The 25,061-nt window shown below is 41.5% G+C and overlaps 2 long non-coding RNA genes across 3 annotated transcripts in view; one reads left to right on the top strand and one right to left on the bottom strand.

Moving 5' to 3' along the window:
* The first annotated feature begins 1,732 nt into the window (after positions 1–1,732).
* LOC122427757 lies at positions 1,733–21,255 on the top strand. The gene is made up of 5 exons (XR_006265541.1): positions 1,733–1,780; positions 3,553–3,580; positions 9,133–9,201; positions 15,718–15,839; positions 20,380–21,255. It is a non-coding gene; the product is annotated as an uncharacterized LOC122427757 (long non-coding RNA).
* Positions 2,722–25,061, bottom strand: part of LOC122427756 — a 63,868-nt gene continuing 41,528 nt past the window's right edge. The window contains exons 1-4 of one of the 2 annotated variants that reach the window (XR_006265539.1): positions 19,801–20,235; positions 15,671–15,832; positions 7,424–7,519; positions 2,722–2,784 (exon numbers count right to left, since the gene is read on the bottom strand). This is a non-coding gene — a long non-coding RNA (uncharacterized LOC122427756). Of the gene's footprint in view, positions 2,785–7,423; positions 7,520–15,670; positions 15,833–19,800; positions 20,236–25,061 lie in introns of those variants that run through there. The other variant, XR_006265540.1, reaches the window with a different exon arrangement.

Raw genomic sequence — 25,061 nt, 5'->3', positions numbered from 1 at the left:
TTTTTCAGGTTTCTGCTCAAATGTCACCTCATCAGAGAAGCCTGCTGGCATAAATAGTAATTGCTTTCACTCTGTCTCTTTGCACTGCTGCCTGCTCCCAGAGCACTAAAAACCATATGAGAGACATTATTTAATGTATGTGTTTGTTGTCTGTCCTCTGTCTTCAGCTAGATGGTGAGCTACTTGAGGACAAGGACCTTGTCTTTGTTTTGTTGAATATTTATCTATTTATTTGGCTGTGCTGGGTCATAGTTGTGGCACATGGGATCTTTGATCTTTGTTGTGATATGCAGAATCTTTAGTGGCAGCATGTGGGATCTAGTTCCCTGACCAGGGGTCAAAACTGGGCCCCCTGCATTTTGAGTGTGGAGGCTTAGCCACAGGACCACCAGGGAAGTCCCCCCAAACTCTTCACAAACTCTCTCCTCCATCTTTGCCCTCAGATGATAACCTTCCTGCCTACTGACTTAAGAAAATTGAGGTACTTAAAGTTTAGACCTTTGCTACACATTTACCCTGTGGTAGCATCTGTACCGTGTACACTGCCTTTCTGCCTCTTCCCAGAGATGAGCTATTCATGCACCTAGCTAAGGCCAGCACCTCAAATCCCTTTCATATGCATGCAAAGATTTTACTCTGATAAATTTTTTCCAGTAAATTTCTTCTCCTTCTGCAGCATTATATTTTTCTTCCTCTCAGGGTTATTGCCATAAGCTGCTAAACATTATATTGTTTCTTTCATTGAAAACAAGCAAGTCTCTTGATTCCAGTTCCTCCTACAGTTACTGTCCCATTTCTCTGTTACTTTTGACAGCAAATTTCTTCAAAAGAATTGTCTCTGCCTGCTCTCTCTAATTCTTCTCCTCACCTTCTGTCCTGAATATCCCACTGCACTCAGGCTCTGACCCCCGTGATTCCATTCTAACTGCTCTTATCAACTTCACCAATGACTTTTACTTGATTAAATTCAGTGGTCAATCCCAGGAGCATTTGCCATCCTCTCATCCCTAATATACCTTCTTCACTTAACCTCCAGGACACTATATACTCTTGCTTTCTTCACACCTCACTGGTGACTTCTTATTTCCCCCAATGATTCCATCTTTTTCTTCCCCCAGACTTAAAAAAAAAAAAATTTATTTGCTTACTTATTTGGCTGCATCAGGTCTTAGTTCTGGTATATGGGAACTAATTCCCTGACCAGTGATGGATCCCAGACCCCCTGCACTGGGAGCATGGAGTCTCAGCCACTGGACCACCAGTGAAGTCTCCCAGACTTCTCAACATTTGCTATTGACAGGGTTCAGTCTTTGGAGAGCTTCTCTTTTCTATCTACATTTACTACCCATTTACTACTATCTACATTACTATCCCTTTCTATCTACATTTACTAATCTCATCTAGTCTCTGTAAGCTTTGTCAGCATGGATCTGGGTTGACCTATACGCTAAATCTAGTTTAGTCCTTAAAAAGTAGATATTTTGAAGTCTTGACTGAGTTCTCCCAGTGTCCACTCTGCCTCTCCATCTCAGTTAATTGGAACTTGAACATTTCCCAGCCAAGGGCAAGCTCTGGTAATTGTTCAGTTTGTGTGTGTGTGTGTTGAGTTGCTCAATTGTGTCCTACTCTTTGCAGCCCCATGGACTTAGAGCCCACCAGCCTCCTCTGTCCATGGAGTTTTCCAGGCAAGAATACTGGAGCAGGTGGCCACTTCCTGCTCCAGGGGATCTTCCTGATCCAGGGATCGAGCCTGAGTCTCTTGCATCTCCTGCATTGGCAGGTGGGTTCTTTACCACTACACCATCTGGGAAGCAGTTTATTCTCCAGTAATTAGAGTTGCCAGATAAAATATAGTAAGTACACATTGATACTCAACACTTATTTGTTGTTCACCTAAAATTAAAATATAACTGTGCATCCTATGTTTATATTTGTTAAATCTGGCAGCTCTAGCAGCATTTGGGTTTTGCCTTTCCTGTGGAATCTTACCCTGCATATGCATAACTTAAGAGTTCAGTCAAGGACTCAAGGGACATCTCTGAAGATTTATGGAGATCTAGCTCTATAGACAATTTTTCATCTATAGTACTCTGTCCTACCAATTCCTTAAATTCCAGTCTCTGACTCTTCAACAACAAAGACCTAGCTCTATCTGGGCGACCTCACTCTTTTCCACAATCCTGAAAGGGTGCCAAGTAGGAAGCTGGGAGAATTGTAGGGCTCATTTAATTTGCTTTCCTTCTCCCAGGAATTCCAGTTCTAAACTGCCTATTGTCCAGTGTCTGAAGACAATTGTTTATTTTAGTAGTGATAGTGAAGTACCATCTGCTCCTTCACAGACAGAAGCAAAAATCCATCTTTTGTCTTTTGAATTTTCTGGTGGTTTTCTTTCTTTGTTGTCCAGAAATTTAAGAATTGCATAAAAAGTCAAATTTAGCAAACATTTTGGTATCATTTAGTGCTATAAAAGACCCTTTCCAATAAATTACTATTAAATTTTAATCAATTTTCTTTTAATAATTGGTTTACTTTTTTACAGTTAAATCTTTGGTTTCTCTGAATTTATTTTGATGTAAGGAGTGAAGGTTCAGTCAGTTCAGTTCAGTCACTCAGTTGTGTCCAACTGTTTGTGATCTGATGGACTGCAGCACGCCAGTCTTCCCTGTCCATCACCAACTCCCAGAGCTTGCTCAAACTCCATCGAGTTTGGTAATGCCCATCCAACCATCTCATATTCTGTCATCCCCGATACAGATTTTTGTTCTTGTTGTTGCTTCCAGCTACCTAGAGTAGAAGATTAAAGACATTGATAAATTCATAAATTTGTGGACCACATTCCCAATGAGAGGTGGATTCTACTTCCCCTGTCCATGAATCTGATCTGTCTTAGTGATTGGCATGGCCAGTTGAGAACAGCAGAGGTAATGCTTGCCAGTTCTGGGCTTAATATTGGACAGCAGTGATAGCTTCCACCTTAGTTTCTTGGAGCTCTAAGTTGCCATGTCAGAGGATAGCGCCATGCCTGTGGGAGAAGTTGTATGGAGGGGCTCTGGGGCTAGCTGGGAAGAGAGTGGGGAACCAAGAAGAACCCAGTCTTCTAGCTGTTTCTGCCAAAGTTCCAGGCATATGAGTGATGCTCTCTCAGACATTCTAGACTGACTCAGCTATAGCTGAATATCACTAAGTGACATAGTCAACACCATGTTAGAGCAAAATAATCACCTAGCCAGATCCTACCCAAATTCCTGCCCCCCAAATCACAAGATATAAACAGTAGTCTTGTTTTAGCCATGAGTTTTAGGGTAATCCATTATGTAGCAAATTTTTAGTTGTCCCAACAAGATTTTTGATGAATCTATTTTTTTCTATTCATGTGATTGTCACCTTTATCAACATTAAATTTTCTTTTGTAGGTTTTTTCTCAACTTTTGATTATGCTGCAATGATCTCTTTATTATTTCTTTACCAGTTCTGCAGTGGTTTACTATATAGCTTTATGATATATGTGCAATGTAGTGGAGCTAACATCCTCTCATCTTTCTTATTTTTCAGAATGCCTCTGCAATTTGTGCATTTTCAGGTGAGGTTTTATATACTCTTGACATGTAACAAAAAGTTCACCATTAGTATTTTTATTGGTACTAAATTATACTTCAATCTAAATTTAGAAAAAATTAACATGAAATATAGATAAAATTTTCATTCTTTTATAAGCCTCATTGGTTTAAAGTGTTTTAAGTATGTAAGCAAGCCCTCTGCATCTTCTTGGAAATTTTTACATGAATATTTGATCACTCTTGCTATCCTAAATAAAAATTAGTATTCTATAATTTTCCAGTTTATTATTGCTTGAATATAAAAAATTTGATTTGTATATTAATTAGAAATTATTCAATGGCTGAGAGTTCTTGTTTCTCATAATTTGCATTTGAAATTTGTGATTTTCTGTGTATACGGTTATTCACATCAAATCATAATTTTGCCTTTCTTTCCAAAATCAATCTTTACTGGTTTTATTTCTATATTGTAAGTTCCACGAGGGCAAGGGTTTTTGTCTTTTATGTGCTGCTATATCTTTAGTGCCCATAAGTCTGATATGTGATAGACATCCAATACACTTTTGTCAATTAAAAATTAAGAGTGCAATAATTTCGAGTTGGAGTCAGAGTGCCTGGGTTTGAATCCCGGCTCTACTATTATTGGTGTTAATCGAAATTTCATAAATGGAGACCTGATTAAAAGAGGAAAGTGTCTATTTGGGGTTTGTTAGGACTGCAGCTTGGGAGTCACAGATTCAATAAGCACTTGAATTGTGTTCCGCCAGCCTCCAAAATGGAGGAAACTTATAAAGGCAAAAAGCTGCAAGGCCAGTCAGTTACGTAAGTTGTTTGTCAAGAATTATAATTGGAGCTGGCAAGCAGTGACGGTGCCTGGACAGCAAGGACTGGCTGGGGTTTGCAGTGGTTGCATAGTTACAAGGGGAGACCTTGAGACCATAAAGTTGCAGCCGGCAGGTGTTGTTCTGAATCTGCCTGGTGGTGTCCTTGGGTCTGGTACAGTTCAAAGAAAGTTCAAGTTCTCAGCGGTGCAGGGACACGCCTCAGACCAGATCCTCAGTAGCCACCCTACTCCATTTTTGTGTGTCTGAACTGTGATTACTCCATTATAATTTCAATTTGCCATTCTTGGATATGTTACTACATCTCTGAATTAAATTTTCTTAGCCTCAGTTTCCTTTTTCAACAGCAATTTGGTGTTGCAATAGCATCTTATAAAATTGTGAAGATTAAATGAATAATCATAAAAACATCTTAATGGAATACTTGACACATAGTAGGTTCTTGGTATATTTTGATATTTCCCATTATTTCTCATGTCTAACTGTTCTTAGTTATAGAATACAATAAAGTAATAGTAATTATGGTAAATCACTTTTGCACAATTAGGAATGCTTATAGAGTTTCACCATTAATCATGATGTCAGTTGTTGGTTTGACACAGAGATTTCTTAAATATGTTAAGGAAGATTAGATATACAAAATCCTATCATTAAGGTTTTGATTTAGAATATTTGTAAGATTTGGTTAAATTATTTATTGAAATAATCATGTTATTTCTTCTTTAACCATTTAATAGAGTTTAAAAATCTTAAGAGAGTTTATAGCACTATAGTTTTTACTATTGAAAAATTATGTTCTTTAGGCATTAGGAATCCAAATAGCATTTCAGGACTAAAATTTTAAAAAAATACACTTATCACAGAAACGTGATTCTATATACTTCCTTAAAAAGTAATAATCAGTTCTCACAATAACAGGATCTTTGAACTGGACTAATATGTGATGCTTCTTGAAATTTCAGAGTTCTGGTGCAGGTTCACAGTTCATGTAAAGAATCTGAAGTTACCACAACATTTATCTCAAAGAGGAGATTTTTAGAGGCAAGCGCTTGGACTTTCTGCATTTCTACAACAGAACTGACTATAGAGTTTATTCTTTGTCCCAGATATTTCATATATCTTTCTCCCAATATTTTATTCTGCAAATAATTCAAACTAAAATAATTTTTGAAAATCCTTTCAAAAATTGTATAGCAGCAACGTATATGTATATTTAATGAATGATGAGTATGTGTTTTATCTTTTGAAAAAATTCGGTTCTATTGAGATATAATTGATGTATAACATTGTATGTTTCAAGTGTATAACATAATGATTTGATATTTATATTTATTACAAAGTGGTTACCACAATGAGTTTGGTTAACATAATTCACCTCACATAATTATAAGGTTTTCTTGTGATGAGAACTTTTAAGATCTACTCTCTGAGCAACTTTTCAAATATACTACAGACTATTGTTAACTATAGTCACCATGCTGTATATTACACCCCCAGAACTTATATTATATATATACATATACATATATGTCTTATAAAACTGGAAGTTTGTACATTTTGACCACCTTCACATAAACCTTTCTTTTGTATCGACCGTTTCTTCTTAGCAGTTTTGCTTGCTGTTTCACTTTACTTTCCAACTCAAACTGCTAGTGTCAGCCTACCCATCTCATTAGTAGTAAAAGGATCAACATTTATAACATAACATTTTAATGGCTTTCCTGTTGATTTGGGTTCTGACTACTATGGTCCTTAGAAGAAGCAAATCAAAGAACCACATTTTCCCCAAATCCCAAACCTTTAGCCTGATAAAAGTATTTCCCCCTAAATTTGTGTTTATTTATATTAAAAAGTTTCATAAAAATCAAATCATATTAAAAAAGAGTAAACTGCCTGAAATTGGGACTATCTCAGGAAACTTCCAATCCCCTCACTAAAGTTTGAAATGTGCTCTTTCCATTCATCCCTGGTTTAATTTCCATGTATATATTGACCTTTTATACTTTTGACCATATTAAAAAAATTTTATACCTTGGATAGAGATATATCTCAGTGCCCTTGGATTTGGGATTTCAAAGATCATCCTTTTTCCCCACAATTTCCCTTACATTTATGAGTTTTTCCACCTGGATGCAGTGGATACTTGATCTTTTTTTGTGTATACATCCTTCATTTTTCAAATGTTCATTCCAGGACCGAAACGATCACACTCCTTTATTGCTGCAGCCGGAGTTCCAAACATGTTAGGTGACCATTCTGAGGGCCAGTATATTGTTTCACCAGAGCCCCACATTCTGTGACTATTCCTGCCCATCTGCTGAAGCTAACCGTGTTTTCTCCTCACTGATATCCCCAGTCAACCGAAAGCTGCCCTCCAGAAAGCAGCAATAAAAGCTGGGTGGTTTATGGGCTTGTGTATTTGCTTTGGAAGTGTTCTCCAGTGCCACATTTCTGGGCTAGTAATTTTCAAACATTAATTTGTTATGGTAGTATAAGACTCTTCAAATATCATCTTACATGGCAGTCCACAAGGTAAACTAGATGAAAAGGTTGTTGCTCTGGTTGATGTAGGGATAGGGCCCGGAGTCCTGGGAGCTCAGAGTTCTGCATCTCCTGCTCGCTCGCGTAGAACAGCACCTATAGGTCTCGGTAGAAGTCCTCATGTGAAGGTCTCAAGATGGCAAAGATGTATTACAAATAATACATCTTTCTTTTAAGGTCTCTTGCTTCTGTTAAATGTGTTTTGTTTGACCTCTATAGTGTTCTTATTAACTATATTTTTTTCCCAGCTGCTTTATTTTCAAAGAAATCACAATGAACTCTTTCAGCTGCTTAACTTGATACTTTACCTCTTCACTTCTAAATATTATGTGTTTACTGCCATTTCTTTTTTCTTTACTTTTTACTTTTTTACTAGTTAGTATTTATAAACATACCAAGAAGGTTGGTATTGGAGACACAAAATCCAGAATCTGAACTACCTGGCAACCAAAAGGTGGAAGGGTATGTTTTACTGTAACTTACCATCAACCAATTTCTTTCCACCCCTTAACTGAGAGAACCAGGGATTTGAGAATGTCTTCTACAGCGCCTCTGTAGATTTTCTTTGACCAGAGGACCCTAAAATGGTTTCAAAAAAGACAAATTGCTATATCTTCCTGAGCTTAGCAATTTCACAATTAAATTTTCATATCAATTAATTTTGACCAAAGGGCAACTATCCCCTTCTTAAGCATACTTTTATTACATTGTGGCTTGTGCTCAGTCGTGTCTGACTCTTTGAGACCCCATGGAATGTAGCCCGCCAGCCTCCTCTGTCCATGAAATTTTCCAGGCAAGGATACTGGAGTGGGTATTCATTTCCTCCTCCAGAGGATCTTCCCAACCCGGGGATCAAACCCATGTCTCCTGTGTCTCCTGTCTCCTGCATTGCAGACAAATTCTTTACCCACTGAGCCATCAGGAGAGCCCCTTCTTAAGTATACTTTAGGTTTTTTCCTCAATATTTTCATTGTTACTGACTGCAGTTTACTTTCTTTTAATATATATTCTATTATCATGTATACATATTGAAAGTATAATAAATTTTTCTGTAATAATTTCAATTGAATAAAGTTTGGTTTTTTTGTTATACAAGTAAATATTGTAAGTTTATTTGTATAAAATATGGACTATTTTGCCAATTTCCTTTTCTTCTTTTCCTGTATTTGTACTGGAAAATTTGTATCTCCTATTTTTTTTTGTTGTTGTTGTTGTTCTTTATGCCTTGGCTGGCACTTTCAGAACAATAATGATACATAAATTTGATTGTGGCCACCCTTTGGTTGCTCCAGCCCTAATAGGAATTCTTTAATAGCTTGGGCTTCCCTGGTAGTTCAGCTGGTAAAGAATCCACCTACAATGCAGGAGACCCAGGTTCAATTCCTGGGTAGGGAAGATCCGCTGAAGAAGGGATAGGCTACCCACTCCAGTATTCTTGGACTTCCCTGGTGGCTCAGCTCGTAAAGAATCTGCCTGAAATGCGGGAGACCTGGACTCAGTCCCTGGGTTGGGAAGATCCCCTGGAGAAGGGAATGGCTACCTACTCCAGTATTCTGGACTGGAGAATTCCATGAACTGTATAGTCCATGGGGTCGCAAAGAGTAGGCCATGACTGAACAATTTTCACAATAGAAGCAGTGAGTTTTATTCCTGGTCTAGGATATAAGATTCCCCATATACCATGTGGCGAGGCCAAAAGATTTTTAAAAAATTGTTTCAGGTATATTCACAATTGCTTGTTAAAGTATTTCTGTGACGGCTGTTTACAAATCCTGTGAGGTAACTCCAAAGTCTGTGTCATCCCATTGTTGACATTTGTTGACTGCTCTTTCTAATTCAAGTTGAGATTCTCCTGGTTCTCTGTAGGAGAAGTGATTTCATTTGTATCCTGGAGATCACTCTGTTTCCTCTTTACCTTCTTTTGTGCAGCTATTCATCCCGTGTAGGTTTTCATATGTTAAATGTGGACAGTTACAATACACTACACTTGTTGAAATGCTGTCTTGGAATTTCACTTTTTCATACAAAGAGCCTCTCTGAGAAACCTCACATACTTTGGCTAAATTCACTGTCCAATTTATAATTACATTTTGTTTCTTACTGCTGTTATTTAACTTTTAACATCTCTTACTTTTAAAGTCCATAAATATTCATTTTTAAAAGAATATTTTATTATTTATCTTCTCCCACAGAGGGCCCCAGGCCATTTCCATCTGTCCCACCTTTTCCAGCCATGTTCTCAGCAGCGAATCAGAATACAGGTATTTAGCTTGCTATTTTTGTTATTCAGTCATGAAGTTGTGTCTGACTCTTTGCGACCCCATGGACTGCAGCACGCCAGGCTTCCCTGTGCTTCTCTTTCTCCTGGAGTTTGCTCAAATTCATGTCGATTGAGTTGGCGATGCTATGTAACCACTTTGTCTTCTGCCGCCCCCTTTTCCTCTTGCCCTTAATCTTTCCTAGCATCAGGGCCTTTTCCAATGTGTCGGCGCTTCACATCAGGTGACCAAAGTATTGGAGCTTTAGCTTCAGCCTCAATCCTTCCAATGAATATTCAGGGTTGATTTCCTTCAGGATTGAGTTTGATCTCCTTGCTGTCCAAGGGACTCTCAGGAGTCTTCTCCAGCACCAAAGTTAGAAAGGATAAATTCTTTGGTGCTGAGTATTTAATACTCCTCAGATCTTTCTGAGATATGAAATTTTGCAGGGTTGTCAGGCTGTCTCACTCTTAACTCTCATAGACAGCCTGGGATCCTGACGTCCTTTCCCAGTCATTTCTTTCCCGTAGCCCCACCATCCTTCCTTCTCTAGGGCACCTGAACTGCCTTCCAGAGAGCATATTTGTACCCACACTCAGTTTAGCAACAACTGTTGCTAATTAACTTATTCATATTATTTCTTCTGGAAGACTGGTGTGAAAGTGAAAGTTGCTCAGTCGTGTCCGACTCTTTGCGACCGCATGGACTCTACAGCCCATGGAATTCTCCAGGCCAGAACACTGGAGTAGTGGCCGTTCCCTTCTCCAGGGGATCTTCCCAACCCAGGGATTGAACCCAGGTCTCCTGCATTGCAGGTGGATTCTTTACCAGCTGAGCCACAAGGGAAGCCCTAGAAGAGTGATGTAATGGCTTCTAAACATTGGACAGAACTTCTGCTTTTGAGCATTGTGAAATTATTCAACGGGCAAAGTAAGCACTAAAATCAAAATTAAATCACTTTCTCACCCACACTTAGGCTCTGGACTCTGGAGGAGGAAGACCAGTAGGGCTACAGGAAGAGAGGGTGGGAAGGGAGACTCAGAGAGACTCCAGATTGTCCCTGGAGTGAGAGCCCAAAGGCCCCTGGAAAGCTCCACCTCTCAGAAACATTCAGGGAGTATTAAAAAGTTAGTAAAATACGTATGTTCTAATCAACAATTGGACCTAGCTAGACCAGGTGGGGTGTGAAAATGACCTGACAGCATAGGTAGGAAAAGAAAAATAGTAAAACAATTGCAGAACTTGCAAAACAGAAGAGATGCTAAAAATCCAGTGATAGAAATAGTAACCAGGTCTTCCTTGGTGGTCCAGTGCTTAAGAACCTGCCTGGCAATGCAGGGGACACGGGTTCGATACCCAGTCCGGGAAGATCCCACATGCTATAGAGCAACTAAGCCTGTGTGCCACTACTACCGAAGCCCGAGTCCCCTAGAGCCTGTGCTACACAACAAGAGAAGCCACAACAATGAGAAACTCACACACTGCAACTGAAGAGTAGCCCCCACTCACCACAGCTAGAGAAAGCCTGCATGCAGCAAGGAAGGCCCGGGGCAGTCAAAGAAAGAAAGAGTAAACAAATGGACCATCTCCTTGCTTTCCTAATTTCAATTTTTCTTATTTTATTCGTATCCAGGATGTAGTTTCTCATTTTAAAGTGTATGACAAGTGTTCCCTTCTTGCAGACCAGATAGTGGTGTCTTTGGATTTGAATGTGTAAACTTGAAAGGAAATGGAGGCCTTTTACATGGGAACATTGTGCCAGAGAGGGCCTCCTCCTATCTAACTGGTCTGGTGAGCAATGTATTGAGCAAGGTGAACCTGCTCTTCACTGCTATTCATGCAGGAACTTGTTTTAACTGTGCTTCCCTCATTAGGCAGATCAGCGGCCTGTAGGTGGTTGAGTGCATGAGTAAATAAAACAATAATAATATGGAGGACTTGGCCTACCACCTCAAACCTATTTTCAGGCTGACTACATGACCGGTGATAGAGGGGCAGTAGGAATGGGAGGAGAGGAAAGTACTTTGCTGGGAGGAGGAAAAAAGGGTATAGGTCCCTAACAAATTGAAAGAATGAGGTCCCTGGACTGCAGACTGATGGATGGGCTGCTCTCCCGGGCCCGTGCCTCCCAGACAGGTGTGCGGCTGTGCGCATGTGTTACGTTTATATGCTAGCGCTGCAGCTGTCTGTGTTTCTCTAGCCTGGTGCCTTTAGCTTCTTATCTCTGTTCCACATGGCATCTCAACGTCTGGCCTCTGCCCAGCTCAGTCTGCTTTTTTTTTTTTTTTTAAGAAAGAAGCCATTTACAATTTTTAAAAATATTTTGATTTATTTATTTGGCTGCGCTGGGTCTTAGTTACTACAGGTAGGATCTTTAGTCTCGTCATGTGAACTGTGTGTTGCTGCATGGGGATCCAATTCCCTCACCCAGGATGGAACCCAGGTCCCTTCATTGAGAGCATGGAGTCTCAGCCCCTGGACCACCAGGGAAGTCCCTCGGTCTGCTTTCTAGCCATCCTCCTGCTCCCCCATCTTGTTTCTGTTAGTGGGCCTGGATATTTGATTAAGGAGCTCTGAGGACAATCCATGTCTTTACCCATCAACCCCCCACCAATTCCTCTCATTATCTCCATCCTGCTTATCAAACCTGGTCCCAGAAGACCTGAGAAGCTGACTTCTCTTGGGGAGGTGCAGTCCCAAAGTGTTTGCATTTTTAGAGGCAACCAAGTGAAAATGTTAGTTGCTCAGTCCTGTCAGACTCTTTGCAATGACGCCATGGACTGTGGCCCACCAGGGTCTTCTGTCCATGGGATTCTTCAGACAATACTGGAGTGGGTAGCCATTCCCTTTTCCAGGAAATCTTCCCAGCCTGAGAATCGAACCAGGGTCTCCTGCATTACAGGCAGATTCTTTACCATCTGAGCCACCAGGGAAGCCCCTAAGAGGCCACAAACTTCATGTCGAACAAAGCAATCTCTAATTATATTGCTTTAGGCATCAGTAGGAAGAAAAACACTCTTTGGAGAAGATTGCAGGGAGAGATCCTATGGGTGTTTAGAATTCTGATTTAATAACTAAATCACCATTTTTCTGTCTATAAAATGCAGATTATAATAATATATAACAGAATTTTTGAGGTCTAAAGTGAGAGTGCCTATATCAAGTCCCGTGTCACATACGAAAATAAGTGTTTGATAAATGTCTGCTGCTGCTTCTGTGGCGGCAACTACTCAGCTATGTCTCTATACTGGGCACTGGGCCAGGCAGTGGGGAGACATCCAAATACAATAATAACAAGATGATTCTCCAGACCCCTAGGAGCTCAACCCAAGGAGAGATCATTAGCATTTTGACAGCCTAGTTCATTCTTCCCTAAAATGTTCTCATACATGTTACCTCACTTAACTCTCATTTTCTGCCAGGTATGTGTAATTTTCTTGGTTTCCAAGAGACTAGAAGATTCCAAATGACTTGCCCAAGTTCCACACCCAATCTGGAGCAGACTTTTTTTTTAAGTGAACATGACTCAAAGCTATGTATATCACAGCAAAATACATTTATTACAAATAATCCTTAGCACATTACTGAACTCAGGACCATGGGAGGGGAGGACCCATGAAACCAAGAGAAAATTCTGCAAATTTTTCAAAGTATGTGTCTGAGTTATGGCTCAGAAAATATGACCAATGTAAATGTAACATGATGATAGGAAATCATCAAAAATGCTTCTTAAAACAGATTTTATTCATGCTGTCACACTGGAAGAGCCACAGGCCAGTTCTCTCTCCTCCTTACCTTCCGTATGTATGTTTAAATGGGGTAGAGGTTAGTGGAGGGTAGCTTAGCATGAATAGACAGTCAAATAAGCTCCATGTTGCAGTATACCCTTCATAAAAGTGAGCACTTAATTAATTCAAGAGCACACCTGTCACTTTAATTATGATTCTGTCAATAAATTTTAGTGCCTATGAGAGGTGCTAAAGTGAAATTACACTTCACCTTTCCTGGCACAATAACGAAGGAGGACGAAATCTGCAGTCAATGACTCTATGCCCCCTGCCTCCATAGGGGACCTGGATACCAGAGCCAAGATCTAATTAAATCTCGTGGTTTGTTCCTATGTATTTCACAGTTTTTGTGGCTACTGTGTATAAGATCTATTTTTCTATTTAATGATGAATGTTAGCATATACCATTACACTTTCATGGCTCATTTTGGCAACCCAAAATTTGATTGTCTCTTAAAGATCACTCTATTGCTCTGTCCCCTTGAGGATGGAAAATTGACTGTGATGGTGATAGAGGAGGTGAACGTTGTGGGGAAAGCAATTTTGCATCAAGTGTGGGGTGGAGGTTTCTGGGTCCTTCACACAGCATTGGAGGAGCTCTGAGAGTGCAGCCCGGAGCACCATTTGCCTGGGAAATAGAGGCAATAGGGTCTCCACTATAGGATCTCCCCCTCCAAAGTCTCACATATAGTGTAAGTGGGCATTCCTGGTTGCGTGGCTTCAGGCTCCACCCTGCTGGCCTCCCACAAATGTTGTGAACTGGCCAATATCCTTTCGTATGTTCTTTTCTTATTTAAGCCAAGCCGAGTCTTTACCCACAATCCGTGGATTGCTTTGTAGCAGGTAAAAAGAATTTGATAGGTTATACACACTGACATGGCTTCCCAGGTGGTGTTAGTGGTAAAGAACTTGCCTGCCCATGCAGGAGACATAAGAGACGTGGGTTTGATCCATGGGTTGGGAAGATCCACTAGAGGGGGAAATGGCAACCCACTCCAGAATTCTTACTTGGAGAATCCCACGGACAGAGGAGCCTGGTGGGCTACAGTCCACGTTGTTCAGTTACTCAGTTGTGTCCCACTCTTTGTGACCCCCTGGACTGCCGAACACCAGGCTTCTCTGTCCTTCACCTTTGCCTGGAACTTGCTCAAACTCACGTCCATTGACACGGTGATGCCATCCAACCATCTTGTCCTCTGTCGTCCCTTTCTCCTCTTTCCTTCAATCTTTCCCAGCATCAGGGTCTTGTCTAATGAGTCAGCTCTTCAAATCAGGTGGCCAAAGTACTGGAGCTGCAGCTTCAGCATCAGTCTTTACAATGGATATTCAGGACTGATTTCCTTTAGGATGGACTGGTTGGATCTCCTTTCAGCCCAAGGGAATCTCAAGAGTCTTCTCCAACACCACGGTTCAAATGCATCAATTCTTCAGTGCTCAGCCTTCTTTATGGTCAAACTCTCACATCCATACATGACTACTAGAAAACCCATAGGATCGCAAAGAGTCAGACATGACTGAGTGACTAACACACATTGACAAGGAATTCCTAAAACATTATTATGTATTCAACACAGCAAAGCAAAACAAACAAAAAAGATAAAATCAGTGGGCCTGAGTATAGCAAATCGAGAACAGGAGCCTCCAGCCCATTATCAGCTTGATTCCACTGAACAAATTCTATGAGCACTGTGCCATGTACTGTTCTTTAGCCACTGAGTCGTGTCCGACTCTTTAGCCACACCATGGACTGTAGCCTGTCAGTCTCTTCTGTCCATGGAATTCTCCAGGCAAGAATACTGATGTGTGTGTTTAGAATACTGGAGTGGGTTGCCATTTCCTTCTCCAGGCTATCTTCCCGACCCAGTGACCGAACCACATCTCCTGCACTGGCAAGCAGATTCTTTACCACTGAGCCACCAGGAAGACTGTCAATGAACCAGACAAACAGATAAACACTATACAGTGTTGTAAGTGGGAGGATAAGAATACGAAGAAGGTTTGTGGGGAGCTCCTGCTCACCCACCCAGTAAGAACAAAAGAGGTAAAGCAAAAACTTCCTTGAAAAGGTGACACCACTCTCCAAGTCTTGAAGAGTAAGAGAAAACAAGAGAAGGAAGGGTTCACAGTAAGCTTGACATTCTATGAAGTACAAGCAGCATTATAATTCCCCTCTAGCTCATCCTCAGCAAAGCTGTTTTTCCCCACCAGGTGAACAAGACAGCCAAAGCAGACCACATCAAAGAAAACTGTTAACAAGTAGCAGCACATCAGAGCATTCAATCTGAGCCCAAATAGCCTCAGGCGGCACAGGCAGGTTCCAGGGCCAACTTGGAGACAGCTGTCTCCATCACCAGGAGTAAAGCAGAAACCAAGAGGCTTCCTTGGGGCAACATTGTCGTAACTATCACCGGCATGTTTTCCAGGCAGTGTGGGGGCATTTACTGAGTGTTTACTGTGTTATAAACTATTGAGTCTTTATACAAAGATCACAGGATGAGGCTGCATAAGCTCTGATGGATAAATAGCTAATGCTTATCTTCCTCACCCTGCACACTAAACCTGTGACCTTGTCCCACTTTCTTATCTACCTCATTCCTTATTCCTTTCCCTCATGGCACCTACTAGTGGCCACCCCCGTGCCTTTCAGTAGTCAGGACCTCCCAAACTCTTCTTGGTAAGTGTACCTTTCAGCTTCTATTTGAACATCCAGACTTTTCCTTTGTCTCAGCAGCCAATTTTTGACACTCCCAGTATGACTTGTCTCGGTCTAGCTGAATCTTGGAGCCAGTCTGGTAAAGTCAGCTTTCCAGTGTGATGATGGAAGATGATGGCTTGATGAGTAACTCCTGCCAGGTAAGAGATGCATATTTTAATCAAGTCTCTAGGGCAAGCGATCTCTTAAGCCCAAAGAGGAACACCGATACATGGGGAATTTAACCATGGGATTGCCCCACCCCCTCCGCCCCACCATTCTGGTCAGAATTAATCACCTGGGCTGTGCACCTTCTGTTCTAGGTCATCCTCTTGTCCAGCCCAGTTAGGTGCCTCTGACAATCCCTACTCTAGTCTGTGAGCTCCCTGAGGGCAGCCCTCACTGTGAACCCCCTGTTGTAGAGCTCAGTGAAAGTCAGCTTGAGCTCACTCATCCAAAGAAGTTTTGAACTCCAACTGTGTGCAAGAAGCTGCTAATTCTGGGGACAAAAAAAAAAAAAAAGAAAGAAATGCTCTAAAGGAGTCCACTGTGTGTAGAACAGTTCCTCTTCCTGATTTATGAGAGTTTATATCCAATGGGAGAGAAGAGATGGTCCAGGCATAAATAAACCCACTGCCAAGCCAAACACGTACAAGTAACAGTGTTTCTCACATCACCACAGCAGTTAAGCTGAGTGAAATATATGGACAGGTCTCTGGTATTAGAAGAACAGTCTTACATTCAAATAGAATGGTGGGTCTTTTCCATTAGTTTTCTATTTTATTATGAAACATTTTGAATAATAAAGATAGCAATATAGAAAATATCTTTACCACTGAGCCACCTGGGAAGCCCAGGAGTTGTTTTAGGTTCCTTTAATTCATTAAATCTGTTAATCTTTACTACAGCCTTTCGAGAGACATAGTATTGAGTTGGCCAAAAGGTTGTTCTGGCTTTTCTATACCATCTTACCCCAAGCAAACTATTTGGCCAACCCAACTGTTTGGCCAACTCAGGTTTATATTCTGAGGCTACAGATGCTGGGCTGAAGTAAGTACCCTAGCCAAGATGACAGAGCCAAGACATGGCAGAGGCAGGACTTCAGACCAAATCTCAGGGGCCTCCAGGGCCCACAGTGTTACACGAAGAGAGATGACACCCTCAAGAAAACACACAAAACTAATTTCTGCCAAAAATGGTAACTTGAATCTCATTTAGAAAAAACAAACCAAATTGAGGGACATCCTTCAAAACAAATGAAATACACTCCTCAAAAATATCGATGTCATGAAAGACAAAAACTAAGGAAACTTTCCAGATAAAAGGACACTAAAGAGACATGACATCTTAATGCAATGTGTTACACTAGCAGGGGGGAATGTTTTACAAAATATTACTGGGGTTACTGGCAAAATTAAGCAGATTACATTTCAGATGATAGTATTGTTGTTGTTCAGTCACTAAGTTGTGTCCAACTTTTTGCAACCCCATGACCTGCAGCACGCCAGGCTTCCCTTTCCTTCACTATCTCCTGGAGTTTGCTCAAACTCACGTCCACTGAGATGGTGATGCCATTGGACCATCTCATTCTGTGTCATCCCTTTCACTTCCGGCCCTCAACCTTTCCCAACATCAGGGTCTTTTCCAACGAGTCGGCTCTTCATGTCAGGTGGCCGAAGTATTGGAGCTTCAGCTTGAGCATCAGTCCTTACAGTGAATATTCAGGGTTGATTTACTCTAAGGTTAATTGGTTTGATATCTTTGCTGTCCAAAGGACTCTCAAGAGTCTTCTCCATCACCACAATTTGAAAGTATCAGTTCTTCAGTGCTCAGCCTTCTTTATGGTCCAACTCCCACATCCGTGCATGACTACTGGAAAAACCATAGCTTTCACTATTCAGTTCAGCTCAGTTCAGTCGCGTCTGATTCTTTACGACCCCATGAATCGCAGCACGCTAGGCCTCCCTGTTCATCACCAACTCCCAGAGTTTACTCAAACTCATGTCCATCGAGTCGGTGATGACATCCAGCCATCTCATCCTCTGTTGTCCCCTTCTCCTCCTGCCCCCAATCCCTCCCAGCATCAAGGTGTTTTCCAATAAGTCAACTGTTTGCATGAGGTGGCCAAAGGATTGGAGTTTCAGCTTCAGCATCAGTCCTTCCAATGAACACCCAGGACTGATCTCCTTTAGGATGGACTGGTTGGATCTCCTTGCAGTCCAAGGGACTCTCAAGAGTCTTCTCCAACACCACAGTTCAAAAGCATCAATTTTTTGGCGCTCAGCTTTCTTCACAGTCCAACTCTCACATCCATACATAACCACTGGAAAAACCATAGCCTTGACTAGGTGGACCTTTGTTGGCAATGTAATTATTAAATCAACATTAAATTTTCTGAATTTGATCTTAGTCATTATGACTTTGAAGGGAAACATGTCTGTTCTTAGGAGAAACATTTCTTTCATTATTCATAAGACCGATCACTTACTTCTAACATACCTATAGATTACTTGTAGTTCTTCTATGAATATCCTATTGTTATCTTTGGCCAAATTAAAAATGAGGATATGATATGACTAGATTAATTTCAGTTTTGTTTTTATTTAATTTTTAATGAAATTTACTGCCTGCATATTGAGTGGATCACAGAATCAAGGAATGAATTGGAACAACAAGGCTGGAGGAAAAAAGAACTAGTATTTGATAATGTCATTTTTAAGGATTTGGTGGGTTTCTTTGGTATGAGGCCCCTGGCTCTTTAATCATGAACTGTTCTCTAGCGGGGCTGTGACTACATTCTACCTCATTAAGTGCCAATTACACTCTTAGACTTCAAATATGATACTTGTGCCTGAGTTCAAACTGTCATTATACTAAAAATGCATTAGTATGCTTTTAATTTAAAGCCTACAGCCTTCGACAAGTTTCGGGGTAAAAGAGAGAAAATTCCATTACAAAACTGCCAATTAAATGCCCGTGGTAAGGGAGAGAAGTTTCAGTCAGGTCCTATAAATATAATCTTTTGAGACTCACCCTGAGGATGACTTCTCCAGGTGGTCAGACTGGGCTAAGGCTGCTTGTTGGTAGTCCAGCAGCATTTCTCTGGCACTTACTTAAAACATTTGATTATTGTCAGGGCCCATCATGGGCGTCTCTCTCCCCTATAAATTATGTGTGTCCCAAGGAAAGATAGACTTATTTCCTTTGACCTCAGTTGTCTAACCCAGTTCCTGGCATTCAGATGAAGGTCTGTAAGTAGTTAGTGAATTAATCTAAATTTCTGTTTTTTGTTTTTTTTAAAAAAAGCATGTCCAAGTTCATTTATGTGTGTCTCTGCATCTATATCTAAAAGTCAGGGTCTGATGACTCCAGTGATCACCTTGCTCACTTGCTTCTTGTTTTATACAGAATTCTAATAAGCGATTCTAGTTTCATGCCTTCAGTAAGAATCAAAAAATGGAACAGAAAAAAGAGGTTTTGTAGTCTGCTTCTAGAGGAGAACATTCATAGCAGCCATAAGTAATACCCCAACAGAGATGAGAAAGAGAAAATTAGGAAAAGTAAAAGTCTGGAGATATTTACTATAATTGATGTCTATAAGGACGATGCTAATTAGATTGTACTCCATATACTCTGGTTCAGCAGACAGCAAAACATATAATGTCTCTAAAAGTTAAAATAAAAATGTTATGAAACATTTAAATTGTGGATTTTTTTTTTCCTTTGGACACATCACTCCTGTTCAGAGTTTAATAGCTAGGGAACGGCTATACGTGCATTTTTAATTACTTGTTTTTACTGAAGGCTCACAGGGCTCCTGCTTTTAATTTTAAAGCAGATGAGTTAGAACATTTTGTATTTTTCCCTTCCAGAAAGACCCCACCAAAAATGAATTTCTGTTGTGGCCCTTGACCAAATTTTGTCAGAAATGAAACATGACTTCCCTCAGGCACCTTTGCAACCTCCGGAGGAGGGAGGAGAGATGGGCCAGCCCCTTCCCTTCCTCCCACACATTTCCAGTCTTGTCAACACTGCAGCCGCCTGCGTGGCAGAGGCAGGTCAGGAAACAAGGCTTTCCCAGCCCTCGGTCCTCTTCCTCCACCCGGGTTCCCAGCCTCCCACCTTTCTGAAGGGTGACATTCTGAGTACAAGCAGCCTTTGTCGGTCTCCATCAGCGCAGGAAGCCAACTCCTGGGAGCCGCTGGGGTGGCAGACCCAGAAGCATCAAGGCATGACCAGGGAGCGCTTCATCCAATCAGTCTCACGGGGGCTCCTCGGGAGCCCCTGCCTGCATCGCAGCGCGGCACAGCGTGAGGTCCTTGTTCTCAGAGCTCAGAGACAGCTGTCCTGGCCGCCCAGTTCCTAATTCCTTTGGCCAGAGGCCTTATCCAGAACTCGCTGCCTTTGGAGATCAAGCCTCCAGCTTTCAAGGATGGGGCAGCGCTGCCTCCAGCCCAGCCACTCCTGCTGGATGGTTCACGGCCTCCCCCTCCGCTCTCCGAGCCCCGCCGGGGAGGGGGAAACTGGGGGCTGACAAACTCTCTGGGTTCTGCTCAATTTCTCAGTGCTTGGCCCGGCTCTAAGGAACCTGGCCTTATTCTTCTTAGCACATCCACCCTCCCTCTTTTGCCAGGGATCTGTGCTCTGCGGAGCATGGCTTCAGAAGCCCACTGAATTAGATTTATTTGTCTGTGTTTTCAGATAGAGAACCATCAACTGTTCCACTCATTCACTTAAAAAGTTTTAAGAACAAAGATTGTGAGACTTGTGGAAAAAGAAGACAAAGAACAGAGCCCACCTTTGGGTCTGCATTTTGGCCATTGATACGAAGAGAAGTATGAGGAAGAAAAAAGAAGATAACAGAAGAAAATAAAGGGGCCAGGACAGGTTAAAAAGATATAAAGAGATTTAGACAGCAAGGAAGAGAAGACCAGACATTAAATAATTGAAAAAGAAAGGACTGTACAACTGCAGACCAGACGTGCCTACAGAGAAAGTCAGAGAGAGAGAGAAAGCCACAGAAAACCAAAATACTATTCACAGAAATAGAGCGGTTCCCTGAGGACAAGCACTGTGTCTTTTTGTTTCTATTTTCCCCAGAACCAAACACAGTGCCTGACGTAGAGCAAGCACTTAAGAAATAGTTGTTGACTGTATAAATGAACAAATGAGACAAGCGCATGGAAGGCAACAGAAAGAAAGAAGTCTGTGTAGTGACCAAGCACAGGTGGACGTAGGTTCTGATCTTGGCTTCTTATCTTCAGATTTGTGTCATTTGGGAGTAATGCACTCATTACTTTTTAAATATTTTTGTGTCCCAGTACTTTAATATGTCAAACAAAATTCTGTTCCAGGTATTTCACTATTTTGTTCCTATCTCCAAACTACCCTTCCATGTTCTGCTCTGTGTCTCTGGGGCTGCAGCTTTGCAGATCACACTCTGGCTTTGCCAACTGGCTGAGAAGGAAGAAGGGGTTTGCTCCTCCCCTCTGCTTCCTGTTGAGCGTCCTTTCCCCCAGAACTTCATCACAGCAGTGGCAGTTCTTTCCTATAGCAGCAACTAAACTCACTTTGCCATTTTCCTAATACCTGCAGAGTCAGCTTCCCTGGCACCCCTCAGGCCCTGCAGAGGCCTGAGGTTCAGGTCTGAAGCTCTCCTCCTCTATATTTCTAAAGTTTAATAACTTCAGCCTCTTGTTTTGGTTCCCCCAGGCCCAGGGTGGTAGCTGCTTCCTGCTGCCTCCTTGGTATGTAGAGTCCTCTTTCTGCCCTTTCAGTTGCTATGTTCTGCTTAGTTGCTCAGTCATGTCTGACTCTTTTTGACCCCATGGACTGTAGCCCACCAGGCTCCTCTGTCCATGGGGATTCTCCAGGCAAGAGTACTGGAGTGGGTTGCCATGCCCTCCCCTAGGGAATCTTCCCAACCCAGGGATCGAACCCAGGTCTCCTGCATTGTAGGTAGATTCTTTACTGTCTGAGCCACCAGGAAAACCCAAGAATACCAGAGTGAGTTGCCATTCCCTTTTCCAGGGGAATTTCCCGACCCAGGAATCAAACTGAGGTCTCCTGCATTGCAGGGGGATTCTTTACCAGCTGAGCTAACCTGGGAGGCCCCACCCTTTTAAGTACTAGTTATCAATTTCATACCTTGTTAGCAATTATTTCTAATCCATTTTCTCTGTTTAAATGACTAGTACTGTTTCTGCCTCCTGCCTGAATCCTGACTGAAACACAGTTACACTGACATCATTGAATTGTGAGGCTAGCTGTGTACAATGCTTAGTATGTGGCCTGGCTATAGCAAGAAACCCAGTAACTATGAGCAGTGTAGTACATGGAGACGCAGACAGCACATTTAAACGATAATACTGGAGATGACACAGGTGGGCTTTCATGGAGCACTACATCGACTTTATGACCTTTGGAGACATAGGAGACCTTTGACAGGTGTGCTCAGCCCTCACAGCTATGGCACAGACAAAGTATCCAAGTCAAGTCATTGAATCTAACACACCACTGATTGTCAAGTGAAAAGTGAAAGTGTTGGTCGCTCATTTGTGTCTGAGTTGAACCCAGTCTCCTGCATTGCAGGTAGATTCTTTATCATCTGAGCCACCAAGGAAGCCCGATGGTTAAATATACCATTCATTAATTATATGTATGACTAAGAAAAGTAAAAAAATCACTACCAATTAAACTAGGATTTTTCAGGTGGTGCTAGTGGTAAAGAGTCTGCCTGCCACGGTAGGAGATGTAAGAGATGTAGATTCCATCCCTGGGTCAGGAAGATTCCCTGGAGAAGGGAATGGCACCCACTCCAGTATCCTTGCAAGGAAAGTTCATGTGCAGGGGAGTCTGGCAGGCTACAGTCCATGGAGCCACAAAGAGTCGAATACGACTGAGTGCCTGAGCAGACAAACCCGCTAAGCTGCGGTATATTATAGACTGTGAAACTCATTCTGATGTAGAAATACTAAAATGTGAAAAAAATGTGTGCCTTAGAGTTGATGCAACAGTAGTCAGTCCTCTGTATCTGTGGGTACCACATCCATGGATTCAATCATCTGTGAATCAAAAAATTTTTTAATTCAAGAAAGATCCAAAAAGCAAAACCTTAATTTTCTGTGTGCAGGTAACTATTTTACATAGCATTTACATTGTATTAAGTATTATAAGTAATTTAGAGATGATTTCCAGGATGTGCATAGGTTATATGCAAATACTACACCATTGTATATAAAGGACTTGAGAATCCACGGATTCTGGTATCCATGGAGGGTCCCAGAACCAATCCTTTGTGGGTAACAAGGGACAACTGTTTTCACATTAAACTGGTGAATTTTAGGAAACCGTTGAATAGATCTATAGTCATTCCTTAACCCTTACTCTATACTAACATTAAAAATATATACATACACCCACACAATTAGGAAAGGTGAAGAATTTCCTCCACTTTCATGTATCATTATTTGAGGGTCCCTGAGGATGCCAACAGTTGGCAATTGGCCCCAACAAACTATATCTTTTGTTTGGTTTAGTCTGCCTATTCTAACTAAGGTCTTACCTCTCTCACCCAACAAAGACTTCCAGTTTTCTGAGCAAAATAACCTAGGACACAAACCACAGACTCATCAGAAGTTTGTTTTCCGTTCAAACTGAGAAGGAATGAGAACCTAAAGTGGAAAATGTCCTTGCTTACTAGCATGACTAGTGGTACGAACTAAAATTATCCTGTGTTCAGATCATTCTGTGGGCTTTTATGCGTCATACTTAAGCTTCAGTCCAAGTATGTTTCTGGAGTATGGTTACAGTCAGAAAAACAAGGAATGTGAAAATAGCACCTTATGACTCAATGGATTTCCTGGCCCCAAAGAGTTGTTACTATAGCTGGCCTCCACAGCCCCAATCACATTGGGGAACAGCCTGGAACTGACTCCACATCAAGACCACCTATCCCCATATAAAGTCATGAACTACAGAAAAGTGCTGAAGTGATGGAACTTAAGGAAGGAGAGAGGAAGCAAGAGAGATGGATGAGTGTGAAACTAATTGGCAGTTGATTTGAAGAAGGAAACAAACTAAATGCAAGCTCTTCAGACAGTGTCCATTGACAGAGGCTTATTTTCTTTAATTTTCACACACTGGTCAAACGGGGAACTGTGAGCCATCTCTTTCCCTGCCTTCATCCGCTGACTTGATACGAAGGTGGAGAATCACAGTAGAGCCTCAGCCTCTTCTAAAGCTCTGTCCATTCTGCGGGCACACTTGTCTAAAAATCCTTTCCATGCCTCTCTGTCTCAGCTTGCAATTTTTTTCCCCTAGGATGTGTAAAGAAGAAAATTCAGCACCACCAGGTAAGAATATTGGAAAGGAGGAAGTGTGGGCTGCAGAAGAGGGAGGAAATGAACCTACTGGGCTAGTGTTGTGAGATCCTCAGAAAGCCTAAACAAATTGCTGGAAGAACACCAAGAGAGGATGTGGAGAGGGAAGTAGATTAATCAGGTGATGTATGATGTGTCCTCTTTATTGCACATTTACTACATAACTAGCATTGTGCTGGACCCTGGGGATGCAAAAACAAATAAGAGAATTCTAGCGTCTAGGAACTCACAGTGTAATCAATCAACCCAATAATTTCCAAAAGTTAAAAGCAGAGTTGTTGATTCAGGGCCCACAAAAATGACAGAGGAGGAAGTGAATTAAGAGGCAATCACTCCCAGGACCTTTGTAGTTGCTATTCTCTCTGGCTGGAAGTTCTCTCCTGAGATATCTTTGTGGCTTACCCAGTCAGCCATGCTCAGAAAAGAGCTAGCATCAAGGAGACAAGGATACGATGGGTGAATCTATAGGGTCTGTGACACCCCTGAGATCCTTCTATCAAAGACCAAATCTCTTACCATATTATTCAACAACATTTTGATCATAGCACTTTCTTTCCCCACATGTGTGTCAACTTCCCTCTGTGCTAAACTTCTCAGAGGTGAACAGTATTTCTGATAATATATTCTGGGAAAAGTCCCTAATAGAAAGGTAAGTCGAACCCTCTCCTTGGTGACTCAGTAGCAGTCATGGGCCCTGGAGCTTCAGGTTGCACGGCAGTAGTGAGGCTCTAATTGGAAGTCAAGGGCATGCTGATGCTGGCTGGCATGGCTCATAAGAACAAAAGGCTAGAGTCTTAAAAATTTTGCAAACTAGTTAATCACATGTTTATAGCTTGAAATCGGCTATATGTGAGTATTGAAACCATAGAGATTAGCCAACAGTACACACCAGTCTTTTCCTTCTGTGAAGTTGGTTGTTATCTGTTTACTAGCACACCATTGCTAAGGATGATCCTTCTGGATTGCAGGGAACAGATTTGACCAAATAGTTCCTTTAACAAA

Source organism: Cervus canadensis, chromosome 25 (assembly GCF_019320065.1).
Source record: "Cervus canadensis isolate Bull #8, Minnesota chromosome 25, ASM1932006v1, whole genome shotgun sequence".
NCBI lineage: Eukaryota > Metazoa > Chordata > Mammalia > Artiodactyla > Cervidae > Cervus > Cervus canadensis.
The sequence above is the reverse complement of the archived record's forward strand: the minus strand, read 5'-3'. Positions and strand labels throughout refer to the sequence as shown.